This window comes from Phyllobates terribilis, unplaced genomic scaffold (assembly GCF_046119375.1).
Source record: "Phyllobates terribilis strain yellow unplaced genomic scaffold, ASM4611937v1 Scaffold_3__8_contigs__length_932513732, whole genome shotgun sequence".
NCBI classification, from domain to species: domain Eukaryota; kingdom Metazoa; phylum Chordata; class Amphibia; order Anura; family Dendrobatidae; genus Phyllobates; species Phyllobates terribilis.
Window position 1 is genome coordinate 866,555,278 of NW_027362763.1, and position 16,159 is coordinate 866,571,436.

Sequence of the window (16,159 nt, forward strand, 5' to 3'; positions counted from 1 at the left end):
TCCGCCACCCTTGCCGTGCTTCAGCAGTGTTTGCAGCTTCCGGCTCACAGACTGGTGTGTGATGTCCCCATGCGTTGGAACTCTACACTGCAGATGTTGGGTAGGATTTCTTAGCAGAAGAGGGCAATTGTTGAGAACCAGCATCAACAAGGCCGTCGGTATTCAGATCAGACTCCACACATAAGACCTCATGGAGTGGACATGGATGTCAGACATATGTACCATTCTCCAAAACTTTGAGGACTCCACCAAGATCATGAGCGGCAATAAAGCCATAATTATCGTCACCATCCCGCTTCTCTATCTTCTGAAACGCTCTCTGCTCACAATCAAAGAGAATGCATTGCAAACAAAGCATGATGAGATGGAGCAAGGAACCATACAGGGTGATTAAACACAGCCCCACCTCATCTCATCCCAACGTGGATTGGGTGACAATAAGGAAGAGTAGGAGGAAGAATAGGAGCTAGTTTCATGCGCTATAGACGGTACTACCTGCACAACTGTCATACCGTCTTTTCAGTGTATTCAGCGTGGATGGCCAGAGGACTGAGAGGTGGAGGAGGAGAGCATGGTCAGTCATCCTCTTGGTGAGGACACTGAAGTGTTGTCTGTTAGCAGTCTGGTACGCAAGGCTGAGTTTATGTTACGCTGCCTTTCCCATGACTCTCGCGTTCTCAAAAGTTTGGGTGACAGTCATTACTGGTTGGTGACACGCTACAAGGAGAACTTTCTATCTCTTATTCCTGAGGCTGACAGGTCTTCAAAAATGGGGCAGTACCAGAAGGCCCTTGTTGAACTTCCAAAAAAATTCCCATCTGATAACGCTGGGGGCAGAGGTCATAGTTCGTTGGACAACCAAGGACTACAGGCGAGAGAGACACAACTCGAATCCAGCAGAGGCAGGGGAACACTGTCAAAGTTCTGGGAGAATTTTGTCAGCTCTTTCCATTGCACAGGCCCTGAGGCACGGGGTACTCTCACAAGGAGTGCAAAGATTGTGAAGATGCTGAGAGAGTACCTTGCCGACTGTACCAACATCCTCCGTGATTCCTCTGTGTCTTATAATTATTGGGTATTCAAGCTGGATACGTGGAATGAACTGGCTCTCTATGCCTTGGAGGTCCGGGCTTGCCCTGCCGCTAGCGTTTTATCAGAGCAGGTTTTTTGTGCCGCTGGTGGAATTATAACTGATAAGCGCATCCGCCTGTCAACTGAAAATGCTGACAGGCTGACACTTATAAAAATGAACAAAGGCTGGATTGGGTCAGACTTCTCAACACCACCGAATGATAGCAGTGTAACATAAACTCAAATCCAGTGTCTTTTTTTGGGAGCTGTATTCCCATGCACCTCTTCACACCCTCACATGGGTATATGCTTCCTGATTTTGGCTATTTGCTCTTGTCCTCCTTCTTCTCCTCATCCTCATCCTCTACCACCATATCACCAGGGTGACCGTGGTCCGTGATGCAACAACCACTTATTTTTTTATAGGATCTTTATGACGCTTGTAAAACATTTTTTATACAGTATGTTCTTGTATACCCACCAGGGGTAAATGGTTGTCAGCCCATACACTTAGAGCAAGGGCATTTCAAGTATATGAGGGCCGCTCCTTTCTAATGGGAAGATTTTTTTTATGAGGCCCTACTCCACGTCTCTTCCAAGGGAGATTGGAGTACCTCCCAATTTTTGGTAGCCCTTATATTCACTGCATAGGCGAACACTATGGGAGACCCACTTCCTTATAATGGTAACATTGTTTCTAGGAAGCTCTCCGACCTCTACATCTCTTGCAAGGGGCATTGGAGTTCCTCCAAATTTTTGGCAGCCGTTGCTTCACTGCATAGGCAAACAGTATAGGAGACCCTCTCCTTTCTAATGGGAATTTGTCGCTACTGTGGCCTTGCTCTATGTGTCTTTAAATTGTTAGTGGGGTTTTTCCCAAATGTTGTCAGCCATTGGACTCACTGCATACCCTATAACTGTAGAGCACACCCGCTCCTTTGTAATGGAAACATGTCAATACTGTGGCCCTGCTCTAGTCGTCTTTAAATTGTTAGTGGTGTTTTTCCCAAATTTTGTCAGCCGTTGGACTCACTGCATACCCTATAACTGTAGAGCACACCTGCTCCTTTGTAATGGAAGCATGTCATTATTGTGGCCCTGCTCAATGTGTCTTTAAATTGTTAGTGGGGTTTTTCTCAAATTTTGTCAGCCCTTGCAGTCACAGCATTGGCATTACCACTATAGGAGACCCGCTCCTTTATAATTGTAAATTTTTTTTAACTGAGACCCTCCTCTATGTCTCTTCAAAGGGGTATTGGGTTGTGTCCGAATTTTTGGCAGCCCTTGCAGTCACTGCATATGCAATAAAAGTATAGGAGACCAACTCGTTAATAATGGGAACAACAAAGCATAGCCGGCTGATGGCTCTCTACCAATAGCGAGGGCCGACTGCTGGCCCTTTAAGAATAGGAAGGCCTCCTGATGGCCCTATAAAAATAGACTTTGTGACATTCAGAGTCCCTCCATCATAAATGAAACAGCATGTGTCTGATGATGTGTCACACACCACATGGCTAGATAAGGTTGTAAAATGTTAAAATGACATTTCCCAGTGAATGCATTTGTCTTGGTTGAAAGCAATGCAAAAGTGCAAAAATGCATCAAAAACGCTGCTTGTGAACATAACCCAAGGTGTGGAGGAGCATTTTTGTTTTTGGCATTTATTTTGCCTTAAATGCAAGTCATTACCCTGGAAAGGATGTTCCTTAACATATTTCCCAGGAAAATCCATTTTGGTTTTGTTTTTGTATGTTTTATTGTGGGTCCGTAAAAGTGGCGCAATACCAGTGACTTGGGAGTCTGAAATGCTTCCAGGGGTCTTCCCCATGCTGTTCCCATGTCATTTGAGCACTGTTTCCATCGATTTGGGCAATTTTTAGGCCCTCTGCAGATTGCCAGGGGGAGTCGCATAAAAAATGCTCCAGTTTCCCATAGACTTACATTGGGCTCGTTGCTTGGGTTGAGTACCCGAGTATTCTAATGTGCTCGACCAGAGCATCGAGCACTTGAGCATTTTAGTGCTCACCCATCACTAGTTCCTTGTAATAGTCCTGTGTAGTTTTTGTAGTAGTGTCTGTCCATCATTTTTGGTGTGTAATGCAGAGCAATTTATTGACTATTTGATTTGTTTCCCAGTTTGACTATCATCACAATTTCTTAAAAAGGGAAAAAGATATACTGACCTTAAGTTAAAAATGAATTTATATTACTGTACTGTATGTTTTAAATATTGAGCATAGGAGGGTTTTACAATTTAAACATGGGCAATAGCATTTTGCACCTCTTTTTCATCCTAGCTGCTGGTTGGTGTTTTCTTTCTACTTGAACTTCCTTGGATCCCTTTTTATCTGACGTGAAAATTCAAACAGGCTGTCGTAGGGATATCAATGCATTATAGGGAGAAATTCAGCTTTGCCTGTTGTTTAAAATGGCTTCCTGTTGTCCACCAGCCCTGTAATTTACTCTTAAGATATTTAGGGATTCAATCGCTCTGGTAGGCATTAGACATTAGGCATTAGGTAGGGTTCACGCAGACAATGCAGTTATTGTTCAAACAAATGCAGTTAGTATTGCTTTCCACAGGTTGCACAGCACCAAAACAATAAAATCATAAAAACAAATCCCTAACCTTGTCTAGGAGATAACTAAATAGTATAGACCTTGACTACTTCAGACACCACTGAGCTAGCCCCGGTTCAGTCAAGCAAAACTGCTATTGTCCAGAGCAATCACTGATGCTTGCAGTTTGGTGCTCACAGCCTGTGCAGACTCTTCTCAAAGAGATTCTGGTTTGACTCTCTCTTCAACTTCAGGACACATCCAGTCTGCTCAGCTTCCCAAGCAAGCTGACTTAGATGAACACAAAGCCTGTTAATATGCAGAGCTAGCCAGGTGTACTAATCAAAGCCTTCAAAGCTAGAATTTCATCCTAGCCTACCTGACATTGCTACAGCTAATATTAAACATGAGATAGCTGTCAGACAAACTCTCGTGTGGTCAACAGTCATCTATCCCTACTTTACAAACACATGAAATCTTGGCTTAGCCTAATGTTCATGTGTTGTCAATAGGGAAATGAGAGAAAGACATGCACTTCTGTCTTATCTTCTCTGAGTAAAAAAGCATTAGGAATTTAAATTTATTCCAAGAACTGGGTAGAAGTTTGTTAAAAAGATAGAAAACAAAATGTTTAAAAGGTGTAGACATTTAACTGTGCATATAAGTTTTTGCACACCTGTTTTACTAGTCCAATTTAACAGGCTTAAACCCCACACATACAGTGTATACTGCTTTGGTGCCACATTCTGTTCATATGACTACTTACTAAGCATTTCAAAAGTTACATAGTGTTGAACAAAATGTGTGATAAAAGAAAAAGTGGCAATTAAAAAATAAGGTAGTGTAAAGAAAAGAAAAAATATACCATGGCTAAGAATGTGGAAGCCATTAGAAACAGAAGGAGCACCAGCACCACCAGGATTGTGTGAGGACTCAGTATGGGGGACAGTATGCAGACAGAGGAAAAGTGTGAAGAGTGGGCACAGTATGAAGAAGGGGCAGTGTGGGAGAGTACAGAATGAAAGGCATAATGTTAAGAAGGAGCACAGAGTGAACAGTGAAGTGGTTATAGATCATAAGGGTGCACAATATAGCAGTTATAGTTCATAAGGTCGGAGCGTGCAAAGGCAATATTTTATAGGTGAGGACTGAGGTGGTTATAATTCAAAAGAGTAGTCAGTGTAGCAATTATGGTTCATAAGTGAGGACAGTGTGGCAGCTATTATTCTTGAGTGCATACTGTGTGCTGGCTAGAGTTTATAGGGTTGGACAGTGTTATAGTTCATAAGGGGGAAGGGTGTGGCAGCTCTAGTTAATAAGGGGGATGGTGTAGCAGTTTTTCTTCATAAGGGAAAAATTGTGGAGGTTATAGTTCATAACGAGTGTGACGATGTGAAGGCAGTATTATATAGGAGAGGACAGTGTGGAGATAATATACCATAAGAGGGGCAATGTGAGGAGCCATATTTTGTGCAGAGAAAACAGTGAGTGACAATTATTTATTTAGGAGCAATTATTTATTCATGGGCAAAAAATAGGCAAATATTTTTATTCAGTTGACACTATAAAGTCCTTGTTATTTTTAAGGGTACTATGACATCACCTGAACTATACTTATATGTACATGTTTATTTGTAATACGTATAAGTTAAATCTAATCAGAAGGTTGATTCCTATATTTCTGGAGTCTGGTGATGGCTGGTATCAACAACTACTGGCATCTCCTTACCTCTGTTAACGTTAATTAGTCACGTGCAGTCCATTGAACCCCAAGCGAGTTTGTTTTCGTCATACTTCCAGTATGGAAAGTAGGTAACTATCCGTTTTAGTAACTTCCTAGCTCAGGCGTGCCTCCCTCCTCAGTTCATCGTAAGATTATTATTATTATTTTTATTGTTATAGCACCATTTATTCCATGGCGCTTTACATGTGAAAAAGGGGTATATATACAAAAGCAATTACAATAATCTTGAAAAAACGTGACTGCAACTGGTACAGGAGCGAGGACCTGCGGCTACAGTGAGGTGAGCACGACTAATAGTGTAAGTTTCTTGGTGCAACTAACTAAAGGTTGAGGACATATTGAAAACTGTTGGTTCATGATATACAAATTTGACCTGACATTGCAATTGATTGCAATACTAAACTTGATAATGTATTCATGTACTGATGGTGGTTCTGGTGCTATATTTTTGCACAGATGGCAGTTTTGGTGTTGTGATCATGTACTGATCATAGTCCTTGTGCTGGATCTCTGTAATGATTATAATACTGGAGATGTTTTGAAGTGCTGCATTCATTTACTAATGGTAGTTTTGGTGATGTATTAATGTACTTGGGATGATTCTGATGATATATTCATGTGTAATGATGGTGGTTTTGGTTCTGTATTCAAGTCCTGTTATTGGTTCTGATCATGTCTAAATGTAAAATAGTAGAAAAACTCGGCAGTCATTGGGATGTTATGAAAGAGTTGTGAATTTATTAACAATCAAAGGCAGTCCCTGACAAACAGCTGATTGACATTTTGGTCAATAATAGAGCTTCATCAGAAATTTGCTGTATAAAGTATATATACAAAAACTAGAGACATAGGTAAAAAGAGAAATGCATTGGTAAAAAACAAAACAACAAACAATAGTAGATTATAGTCTGTGACAAAAACAAACTGATGGAATAAGTAATTTACATGGGTCATTGTGAAGTAGAATGAAGTGGTAAGGATAAAGAGCCATACACTGTGAAGAAAAAAGTTGATAAGATCAATGCAATTGATGATTCAAAAAGCGTAAATAAAAAGCAAATGAATGAAAAAAATCTGAGAAATCTGGAAGAATCAGAAAAGTGAGAAAAATCTGAAACAACATCTGAAGAATATAATTGTATGGTAATTAGTAGACGTATCAGGGGTGAACAGAAAAAAAGAGAGACCATAAGATAGAGAAAGAGAATAAGACTGTAAACTCTATATTGTGTAGGGTGCCCGAAGTGTTAATATGCTTGAATCTTATGAACCAACCTGTATTGCTGTGATTAGTAGTAATTGCATATCTTGGATAAGTACAGAACAGACCAAAAGTTTGGACACACCTTCTCTTTTAAAGATTTTTCTGTATTTTGATGACTATGAAAATTGTACATTCACACTGAAGGCATCAAAACTATGAATTAACACATGTGGAATTATATACTTAACAAAAAAGTGTGAAACAACTGAAAATATGTATTATATTCTAGGTTCTTCAAAGTAGCCACCTTTTGCTTTGATAACTGCTCTGCACACTCTTGGCATTCTCTTGATCAGCTTCAAGAGGTAGACACCGGAAATGGTCTTCCAGCAATCTTGAAGGAGTTCCCAGTGATGCTTAGCACATGTTTGCCCTTTTGCCTTCACTCTGTGGTCCAGCTCATCCCAAACCATCTCGATTGGGTTCAGGTCTGGTGACTGTGGAGGCCAGGTTATCTGGCGTAGCACCCCATCACTCTCCTTCTTGGTCAAATAGCCCTTACACAGCCTGGAGGTGTGCTTGGGGTCATTGTCCTATTGAAAAATAAATGATGGTCCAACTAAACGCAAACCGGAAGGAATAGCATGCCGCTGTAAGATGCTGTGGTAGCCATGCTGGTTCAGTATGCCTTCAATTTTGAATAAATCCCCAACAGTGTCACCAGCATAGCACCCCCACACCATCACACCTCATCCTCCATGCATCACGGTGGGAACCAGGCATATAGAGTCCATCCGTTCACCTTTTCTGCATCGCACAAAGACACGGTGGTTGGAACCAAAGATCTCAAATTTGGACTCATCAGACCAAAGCACAGATTTCCACTGGTCTAATGTCCATTCCTTGTGTTCTTTAGCCCAAACAAGTCTTTTCTGCTTGTTGCCTGTCCTTAGTAGTGGTTTACTAGCAGCTATTTTACCATGAAGGCCTGCTGCACAAAGTCTCCTCTTAACAGTTGTTGAACAGATGTGTCTGCTGCTAGATCTCTGTGTGGCATTGACCTGGTCTCTAATCTGAGCTGCTGTTAACCTGCGATTTCTGAGGCTGGTGACTCGGATAAGCTTATCCTCAGAAGCAGAGGTGACTCTTGGTCTTCCTTTTCTGGGGCGGTCCTCATGTGATCCCGTTTCTTTGTATCGCTTGATGGTTTTTGCAACTGCACTTGGGGACACTTTCAAAGTTTTCCCAATTTTTCGGACTGACTGACTTTCATTTCTTAAAGTAATGATAGCCACTCGTTTTTCTTTACTTAGCTGCTTTTTTCTGGCGATAAAACAAATTCTAACAGTCTATTCAGTAGGACTATCAGTTGTGTATCCACCAGACTTCTGCACAACACAACTGATGGTCCCAACCCCATTTATAAGGCAAGAAATCCCACTTTTTAAACCTGACAGGGCACACCTGTGAAGTGAAAACCATTTAAGGTGACTAGCTCTTGAAGCTCATCAAGAGAATGCCAAGAGTGTGCAAAGCAGTCATCAAAGCAAAAGGTGGCTACTTTGAAGAACCTAGAATATAAGACATATTTTCAGTTGTTTCACACTTTTTTGTTAAGTATATAATTCCACATGTGTTAATTCATAGTTTTGATGCCTTCAGTGTGAATGTACAATTTTCATAGTCATCAAAATACAGAAAATTCTTTAAATGAGAAGGTGTGTCCAAACTTTTGGTCTGTACTGTACATTAGTAGAAGTGAATCTGCATGAGGAAAATGTAAGGAAATTCACATTTGCATCTCATCCTGGAAGCGTAGTCTGGGAAACCAGGTGTGCGTGTCATAATGGGGCATGGTTGGCTACTAGCCACTCAGAAGCAGTATCTATTTATTTACTTTATTCACTTATATAGCACTGTTAATTTCACAATGCTTTACAGACATTATTGGCACTGTCCCCATTGGGGCTCACAATCTGAAATTCCCTATCAGTATGTCTTTGGAGTGTGGGAGGAAAGCGGAGAACTCGGAGGAAACACAGACAAACAAGGGGAAAACATATAAACTCCTTGCAGATGTTGTTCTTGGTTGGATGTTGTCCTGAAACCAGGACCCCAGCACTGCAAAGCTGTAGTGCAAAACACTGAGCCACGGTGCTGCCCATATTAAAAGTATGTCACTACTTAGATGTGACATGGATGCCCTGGTAAGTGTAATATGAGATATACAATAGAAGAAAGATGAGTATAAAATGAAAACAGTAGCAAAATTTATCTATGTGGATGCAGCCCCTTTCTGTATTGTGTGATGAGTGTGTATAGTGTATGTTCATAAAAAATATGGCGTAATATGCAATGCACACATCTCGATAAAAAATATTCCCTGAGTCAATGACATCACAGGTAAGTGATAAATAACCAAAGTCCGATGAACCAGGACTGGAGACCATGTAACGTTTCAACCAGAGACTGAAAGTGTCATATTCTCTGTTCAGGCCCTTGGGTTCAAGGGTCTGAAGTATATTGATCCAAAATGCTTCCCTCTTTTTTAAAAGTCCTATGCAATATTGGCCTCTCCTGATGGTAGGAACTTGTTCCATGATCTGGAATCTGAGCTGAGCTATTGTGTGGTTGTGATTATTAAAGTGGAATGGTATCGGTAAGTGATTTCTTTTACACCGAATATGAGACTTCTGTTGTGAAATTCTATCACATATGGTTTGTGTGGTTGTAAAAGGGTGACCGGGATGGTCATGCGCCTCTTCCTTCTTAATGCATATAATGCTGTGTTCTATGTTTATATATGAGCATTCATATAATCTAATGTCTGATGGGTTACTCATAGGTTCAATATAGGTTGGTGCGGGTAGACTATTAGATTGATGGAAGAAGTAGTGCAGAGGTGGGCACTATAGCACACAGAGTATGCAGTTATGGTTGGGAAAGAGTTAAGGGGTTTAGGAGCTGCTCCAGTATGGGAGTGGCAGGTTTAGTGAAGAAAGGAGTCACTTCCTGATTGCAGGCAGAGTGAGTTGAGTGAGGGACAGTGAGTATTGAGGACGTGTCAGGAGGACACAGGAGAAAGCGCAGGAGAAGAGTGTGTGTGTCACATTCTGGGACTTTTTGGACAGCCTTATCTGGAAGGTGAATCCGAACAGTCTAGGCAGCGGGGATAAGAACAGATGTACATGGAGAGGTCAATGTGGGAACTTCACCTTACATGCCAAGACAGGAAAGCCTCATCAGGGAGGTGGATCCAAGCAGGTCATGCAGTGGGACAGAGAATGGAGTTTCCCAGAGAGCTGGCGTATTTGGCGTTAATCTTCATATCCAAATCGGTGTCCGTGTCTTTCATCACTGGTAAACTGCCGCTGTATGTGAAGAGATCACAAAGAGACTGTATCACTTGTTACTCCCTGTATGTGACTGTGGCTGCAAGTAAAGAAGTTTTTACGTTTGTAAGCTGGTCTTTTCTCCTTCTGAAGGCTAAAAGACTCAACATCCGGGACGGTGAGACAGAACTGAGTATGGAGATATCCACCACGGAGACACCACAACACACACACACCCAGGGATTCTCCAAGTCCCCTTTTTCTGTAGCGGGCCAGGGTGAGGATTTAATCACTGAAACTGACAAGCCACTCGCCACTAACTGCCACCCTGACCCCTGTTACATTTGGTGTAGTCGGCAGGATGCGAAGTCCTCGCATCCAAACAGCGGGATGAACAGGTCCTGTGGCAAGAGAGAGAGGATGCCGGAAAAGGACCACAAGAAAAATGCCCCTGGCCCAGATGAGGCGACTGAAGATAAACAGATAAAACGGAAAGAATTGAAAAACGTGCAAACCAAGATGGCGGACAAAAATGGCGATCTCAAGATGGCGGCCGGCAACGTCAGTCCCAAGACAGCGGATGATGGCACGGAGGCTGGCGATATCTCTGCCCATCATGGGTGTCTTGAGCGCAAAATGGCGCGAAAAACTGTATGGCATGGACACCGGGCCGGACTGAGACTGCGGCCCCCTGTGAGCGGTGCCCACCTGCGATGGGCGCGGCGAATAAAGAAGAAATGCTGCCCACCATTGAAGATCCCAGAACCAGAGTCAGAGTGGGAGAAATTGGTGGAGGCGGCTCCACCCACGGACGGGCAGAGCCTGGAAGGAGGATCAATAGTGCCAAGCAGTGCGGCACCATTACTGGAAGAGACAGTAAAGCTGCAGCAGCACAGCAGCATGTCTCAACGTGGAGGCCTCGGGCGGATGGAATGGGACTTGCACCAGGAGATTCAGTGGCAGGAAAGAGAAACGCAAAGGCCTGTTCTGCCAACTGTGATGGGCGCCGAAAAGGTGGGGGTGGCCCAAGACCAAGGAGTGAGTCCCAGAGCCGCTGCCGCCCCTGCAACAAGTACCCCTACAGAGGAGGCTGGCCCAGCACCTAGCCCAGCTGTGCGCGAGAGGACCAGGAGAGAGAGTGGAGGCTCCTCGTCTTCTACAGGATCGTCGGGGCAGACAGTCCTGATCTTCAAGGACAATGGGGTGGTTAACTACAGGCACTATGCGGAAACCGCTGACTAAACGGGCTGTGTGTGAACCGCCACCCAAGTTGTGCTAGTTGCACTGTGAAACAAGCAAAAGGAACAGTTCTGCGTTCCTAGGGGCAGGAGCCCCTGTTCAGCTCAGTGACGACCGGAGGTGGCCAAGGATGTGGTCACCAATAAAGACTGTTCTGCGTCTCTTAAAGGGCAAGCAGCCCTGATAGCACCAGGAAGCAATGGTGCTGGCCGGGCGGTCAGAAGATAACTTTATGTTTGTGTGTTTCCCCCTCTCCAAGTTCTGTTGCGCACGTTTGCACATTCCCCTGCTGGATTACGGGACTGAACCCTGATAGGGTTAATTGAAGGACTGTGTGCATCTGCGCCATGGACTGTGCTCTTTTATGGGAGCTAGTTAGCAGTGCATGGTTCTTATAGGGACCGTACTCAGCAAAAAGGAGGGAGGAGGAAAAACTGTCAGGACGACCCGAGGATCGTGCCGGGTCACTGCTCCAGGACTGTCGGAGCAGGATTTGTTGGCCAGTGGGCCTGTGATGGACATTTTTTTTGTGGGTCCCAGGAGCAAGGGGACCAGGGTCAGATGGACCCATATTCAAAGGAACTTGAACTCTGTGTTCCAGGGTCCCAACCGAGTGGGTCCGAGGTCAAGGTTGACCAGCAAGAAGAAGTGATTAAAGTGAATTGATCTATCGTGCATTTTGATATAAACATGTGTTGAATGTTTTAAATGTGCTTTGTGCTTCTTTCCACAGGTGTTGTCATGGTCGGGACGACCATGTTTTAAGAGGGAGGTATGTAGGAAGGTGACTGGGATGGTCATGCGCCTCTTCCCTCTTAATGCACATAATGCTGTGTTCTATGTTTATATATGAGCATTCATATGATCTAATGTCTGATGGGTTACTTATAGGTTCAATATAGATTGATGGAAGAAGTAGTGCAGAGGTGGGCATTATAGCATGCAGAGTATGCAGTTATGATTGGGAAAGAGTTAAGGGGTTTAAGAGCTGCTCCAGTGTGCGAGTGGCAGGTTTAGTGAAGAAAGGAGTCACTTCCTGATTGCAGGCAGAGTGAGGTGAGTGAGGGACAGTGACTAGTGAGGACATGTCAGGTGGACACAGGAGAAAGTGCAGGAGAAGGGTGTGTGTGTCACATTCTGGGAGTTTTTGGACAACCTTATCTGGAAGGTGAATCTGAACAGTCTAGGCAGCGGGGATAAGAACAGATGTACATGGAGAGGTCAATGTGGGAACTTCACCTTACGTACCAAGACAGGACAGCCTTATCAGGGAGGTGGATCCAAGTGGGTCATGCAGTGGGACAGAGAATGGAATTATCCAGAGAGCTGGCGCATTCGGCATTAATCTTCATATCCAAATAGGTGTCTGTGTCTTTCATCACTTGGAAAAGTGCCGCTGTTTGTGAAGAGATCACAAAGAAACTGTATTACTTGTTACTCCCTGTATGTGACTGTGGCTGAAAGTAAAGAATTTTTAAGTTTTTAAGCTGGTCTGGCTTTCTCCTTCTGAAGGCTAAAAGACTCAACATCCAGGACGGTGAGACAGAAGTGAGTATGGAAAAACCACAACACACACACACCCAGGGATTCTCCAAGTCCCCTTTTTCTGTAGCGGGCCAGGGTGAGGATTTAATCACTGAAACTGACATGCCACTCACCACCGACAGCCACCCTGACCCCCGTTACATGGTCTCACCTATGTACAGTATAAGAGCCCGCAAGGACATTTCATGGCATATATGACATAAGTGGAATCACAAATAAAAAGACTTCTCATATGGAAGATTCGTCTAGTGTGTGGATGGAAGATCATGTCACCCTCCAAAAAGTTTTTGCACTGTATACAATTTAAGCACGGGAAAGTGTCTTTCTTTTTTTTATGTAAAAAACTGATGCAGTAGTCTATAAATTGTTAGATGACATGCTGTGTGGCTATGTTAATGAAGTTTCTGCCATCTGACAAGTTAAGGATTTCTTCATCTATATTTATGCTAGGGACTGTGTAATCTGTGGAGATTCTGTATTCTCATAATATACTTGTATAACACTTTATTATTACCTACCTAGGACTGCAGGAAAATTGTTCATTTTATTTTTGAACCAATGCTTTTCTTTTATAGTGAGGGATGTGTAACTGGATGGGGTTTGTAGAAAGGGTCATGTCTGAAAATGGGCATGGTTTCCCTCATGCAAACAGGGAACCTGATAAAAATTTGAATTCCACCTGTGTCAATGTAGCCAGGAACTTATTCATGGCTTTATAAATAAGAGTATATAATTGGATTATTGAGCGCTGCATGAGTTATTCCAAAATAAAGCATTGAGATATCTGAAAACTGTCTTTTGGCAGTTTTTTTTCTAAATATTTCCATAAATGTGCACAAAGTCTGCAATAAAGATGAGTATGCTAGTCCCATGCAAATCAATGTGTCTCCATGGTAGAAATTACTATCAAACCCTACTTGTCCAGTAGTTTTATATCACAGATATGTATTCCTCAGTTCTAGAACTGCACGATAAGAATATACACGTTTTGTTTGAAGTCTGCAACCACAGAAGCCTCATACACAAAACAGTAGATATTTGTAATCAAAACTTTGAAAAGTTGCTTAAAATTTATTTTAGATACAATTGAACAATAAAACAATTATTTTGAAGAGTGGACAAAATCTTCCATGTAAATGCCAACACTTTTTCAACTTTTTAAGTGTTTGTATATTATTGTGACGCATCTATTGAATGTGCATTACCAGTACACTAACTTCAAGAATAACTTGCTAAACTTTATACTTGAAAGTAGAGATGAGTGAATCCATTCGTGGATGATTGCATTCGAATTGGGTTTCCTGAAATTTGTGTATTCATTTGAATTCAAACATTTTGAGATTCGATTCGGAGATTTAAAAAAGAAAACTCGCTTGGAACCATTTCCCACATTGTTGAAGCATCAGAGAGCAAGCAAACGTCATTTAGCATTACCGAGCAGGCTTACCCATAATCCCCTGCAGCTAAAATATCATATGAATTATCATACTTTGTTCAGTGGTGTACAAGGGCCAACAGAGATTAGTGGTTTTCAGTGGAGCAGTTTATACAGCAGAGTCGTTTTCCTTCTCCAAAGTCAGTGGGTAAGTCTCTCTTCTGTAGAGTGTAAGCTCTTATGGTTATGGAAGGTCTCTTTCTCCTGTAAAGTTGTAAGTTCTTATGGTCAGTGATATTCTCTCTCTTTCTCATTTCTTTAGAGTGTAACCTCTAATGCTAAGTGGGGTCCTCTCTCTCCTGTAGAATGTAAGCTCCTATGGTCAGCGAGGTTCTCTTTCTTTCCTTTCCTCCACGTATATTTTACAAGCAATTACAAGCTTTCAAGCATTGAAATCTGCATGTATTTATTCACCGCATCTAATTTTTGGAGAAAATGTGGCAAAGTCGTCAAATTTGAATTTTAAAAGATTGTCTCATCTCTAATTGAAAGCATTTGCCCACTTGTACTAGACTGTATTTTGTTCAATTTCCTTCATCAATATTTTTAGGCCGAATAGGATTCAAATCAAAACAGATGTGCAAATTATTCCTTGTACCTTGTAACATTTCTTCTTGTACAAAAGGTAGTGCTCTTGGTTTTGGTTACAAGTACTAAGGCAAAATACTCACTGAGAAGCTGCCATGTCCAGGCTGCAAACAAGTGGTTATAAACTATAGTACGGTATATTAGTTTTGTTTGAAACCAAAAAAAAAACACAAATATGGATTGATAGGTTAAAAAAGATTACAAGGTTTCCTATGAATGCTAGGAAAAGTTGATGAGCTTGCGGTTTAGTTGTATATAACTTGACTCGTAATTATATTAATGTAAATTATTTTAAAATTCTGCCAGGACTATTATGAGTCCTCCATGCAAAATAATTCATAACTTTTCATGCATACAAACTCAGAGGAAAGGATAATAATAATCACTGTGTGGTAGGGTAGGGAGGACTCACATAATATTCTATGGGTTAAGGCAGCATTTAAACAGATTTTTACATGGAGAAAAAAAATCCTGGAAAATGACTGTATATACATTAAACCTAAGAATCTTGCCCTATCTATACTATGCATCATAACTAGTGATGAGCGAGCACTAAAATGCTCGGGAACTCATTGCTCGGGTCGAGCAAACTGGAATGCTCGAGTGCTCGGTCCGAGTAACGAGCCCAATGTAAGTCTATGGGAAATTTGAGCATTTTTCCGGTGGCTCCCCCGGCGGTCTGCAGAAGGCCTAAAAATTGCCCAAATCGATGGCAACAGTGCTCAAATGACATGGGAACAGCATGGGGAAGACCCCTGGAAGCATTTCTGACTCCCAGTCACTGCTGTCAACAACGTTGTCAGAGGTTTTACGACACTTTTACGGACTCACAATAAAACATACAAAAACTAAACCAAAATGGATTTTCCTGGGAAATATGTTAAGGAACATCCTTTCCATGACAAGTACAATGTATATAAAGCAAAATAAATAACCAAAAACAAAAATGTTTCTCCACACCTTGGGCTATATTCACACAAAGCGTTTTTGATGTGTTTTTGCACTTTTGCATTGCTTTCAACCAAGACAAATGCATTCACTGGGAAATGTAATTTTAACATTTTACAACCTTATCTGGCCATGTGGTGTGTGACATGGGAACAGCATGGGGAAAACTCTTGGAAGCATCTCTGACTCCCAGGGCACTGCCTAAAACTGTGGTCATCTCATCAGACGTGATCCTGTATTACTGCGGTAATAATACAGACATTTTTGGCAAAGTGACAAATCTTAAACTCCATTTAAAATGGGCAAGGTGTGTGTCAAGGGACAGGGAAGTGGACGTTATGGTAATGGTGCACGCAGAGGCCATGGGCAAGATGAAACTGTGCCTGCTGAGGGAGCACAACAAACACCCACGTCATGTCAAACTACCTTCCTGTCCCAATTTCTAGGGGGCTGCGGAACACCACTATTTAAGCCAGAGCAGTGTGAAAATGTTG